Raw genomic sequence first — 2,500 nt, 5'->3', positions numbered from 1 at the left:
TAGGTAGACCGAGCTGCCCAACGATCGTGGCGAGTGCATCGTGGCTAACGGTGTCAAACGCCTTAGCGACATCTAAGGTAGCCACGTGCAGCTCGCGACGCAGCGCGCGGGCCGTCCAAAGGATGGTGTCTAGGACGGCCGTGTTCTCCGCTGTTCCGTCGGCGGAGATGAATGCGCGCTGCCGATCGTCGGTGAGATTCGCGGCTCTTAGGCGGATGGAGAGGATGCGGTGCAGTTGTCGCACCACTACCGAACCGATCGAAATCGGCCGGTAGTCCCCAGGATTCTCCGGTACCTTCATCTTCGGAATGAAGATGGTCCGGCTTTCGAGGAGCTGTCGAGGAAACCCCCCCCTCAGCATGACGACGTTGTAGAGGAGCGCGCGGGTAGATGGTGATACCGCGCGCCACTGCCTCGCCGTAACCTTGTCCAGACCGGGGGACGACGACACGGGGACCATGATGGTTTCGACCTCCTCTATGGAGATCGGGTCCCACGTGTATCGTAGCTCGGGTTTTTCAGGTAAGATCCCAGAGGGACCAGGGTACTCCTTGGACGGATGCCCAAGGAGTTGGCCCCAGTGGACAGCCAACTCGTCGAGCGAGTGGCTTAACTTACTGGGGCCTCCCTCTAGGATCTCCCGAGCTACGTGTCGTCTGTTGTTCTTCCATCCGGTCTGGACTCTGGCATATTCGCGGCGACGCAGTGTCCTCCTTGACGGTGGCTTTCCACGCCTCTGACGGACTCGGTTAGCGGTCGGCTCCCGGCGCCCAGCTGCAGCGGCTTCCGGGGGGAAGACTACTCTCAGCCATGTTAAGATGGCTGAGTCAGTATCCTCCCCCCGCAGAGCATCATCAGCGATGTTCGCCAGATCGTTGGCGTGATGATGCTCCTCTTGCCGGGCCTTGGTCACCAAAACGTGAATGGCCCGGGCAAGGTCCTGCCCCCTGTTCGTCGGTGAAACCGGCGTCGGGGTGGGGGCAGGTGCCGCTGGGGTAGGTGTTGATACCCTAGCTGGTTCTGGGGCGGGTGAGGGCTCACGCGGCGATGGCAACGAGCGACTTCTGCGTCGGCGTGCTCTGGCAGGTGTCCCAGGGGGGTCCTGAGCCGCCTCGAGATCTCGTTGGGCGGCTGCGACGAGTAGGCGGTAGTCCGGCCGACGCCGGACCCCCTTGATCGCCTCCTGGGTCCTGCCAGGGACCAGGGCGAGGAGATGGAGATTCATGAATCTCACTCCTCGCCCGGCAGCCAACGCCTCCTCTCGTGCCATCAGGCGCAGCTCCTCATCCCGCCATCTTAGTTTGGCGCCGGGAAGCTCGATTTCCGCGTTTGCTTCCGCTGGGTGTTTGATCCTGCGATGAACTGCGAGTCCTCGCTTGGTGGCGAAGTCCTGCTCGCAGTCCTCGCAGGCATACCGCTCGGGTGCTTGGGTGGGTTCTGGGTTCGGTTCAATCAAATGTGCTGGTGCGGGGTCGTCCACTAACCCCGCAGCCACCTCCGGGGGACCGGCTAGCTCTCCCCGGGTACTTGTTTCAGCAGGCCCGCCGGGCTGAGGCACTCGGCGGGTTCTGCTTTTTAATCTTTTATTTTGCGGGCCTGCTGAAATAAAGTGGGGAGGGCTGGCAACCCCCCCCACCCTTGAAGCCCCCGCCGTTAATCGGCCGCCCGCCAGTGGCCGGTCGGTGGGCACGTGACAGCTCCCCGAAAGGAGCTGACTTTGGGCGGCCGACAGCCAACCGTCGTTAGCTAGGTGTGAACCGTCTGGCTCACACCCATTGCCCGACTCTCACCACGAGGAGGTGACGGTTGGCACATGGCCACAGGGCTAAAGGCGTTCACCCTGTGGACCTTAAGAGAGTCATAGTTACTCCCGCCGTTTACCCGCGCTTGCTTGAATTTCTTCACGTTGACATTCAGAGCACTGGGCAGAAATCACATTGCGTCAACACCCGCTAGGGCCATCGCAATGCTTTGTTTTAATTAGACAGTCGGATTCCCCCAGTCCGTGCCAGTTCTGAGCTGACCGTTGAATGGCGGCCGAAGAGGACGACGGCAACGGCGAACCGCCGCCGAAGCCTCGCAGCAAGGAAGATCCGCGGGAGGCCAAGGCACGGGACCGAGCTCGGATCCGGTATAACCATCACCTCGCCCAGGCCCGGCACGTCAGCCAAACCCGCTTCCCGACCAAGCCCGACACGCCCCGATCCTCAGAGCCAATCCTTATTCCGAAGTTACGGATCCAATTTGCCGACTTCCCTTACCTACATTAGTCTATCGACTAGAGGCTCTTCACCTTGGAGACCTGCTGCGGATATGGGTACGAACCGGCGCGAGACCTCCACGTGGCCCTCTCCTGGATTTTCAAGGTCCGAGGGGAAGATCCGGACACCGCCGCAACTGCGGTGCTCTTCGCGTTCCAAACCCTATCTCCCTGCTAGAGGATTCCAGGGAACTCGAACGCTTATACAGAAAAGAAAACTCTTTCCGGATCTCCCGACGG

General features: G+C 61.1%; 1 pseudogene; it reads right to left on the bottom strand.

The window, feature by feature from the left end:
- The window catches only part of LOC124408409, a 7,604-nt pseudogene that overhangs the window by 3,047 nt on the left and 2,057 nt on the right, over positions 1-2,500 (bottom strand).

Source organism: Diprion similis, chromosome 7 (genome assembly GCF_021155765.1).
Source record: "Diprion similis isolate iyDipSimi1 chromosome 7, iyDipSimi1.1, whole genome shotgun sequence".
NCBI classification, from domain to species: domain Eukaryota; kingdom Metazoa; phylum Arthropoda; class Insecta; order Hymenoptera; family Diprionidae; genus Diprion; species Diprion similis.
The sequence above is the reverse complement of the archived record's forward strand: the minus strand, read 5'-3'. Positions and strand labels throughout refer to the sequence as shown.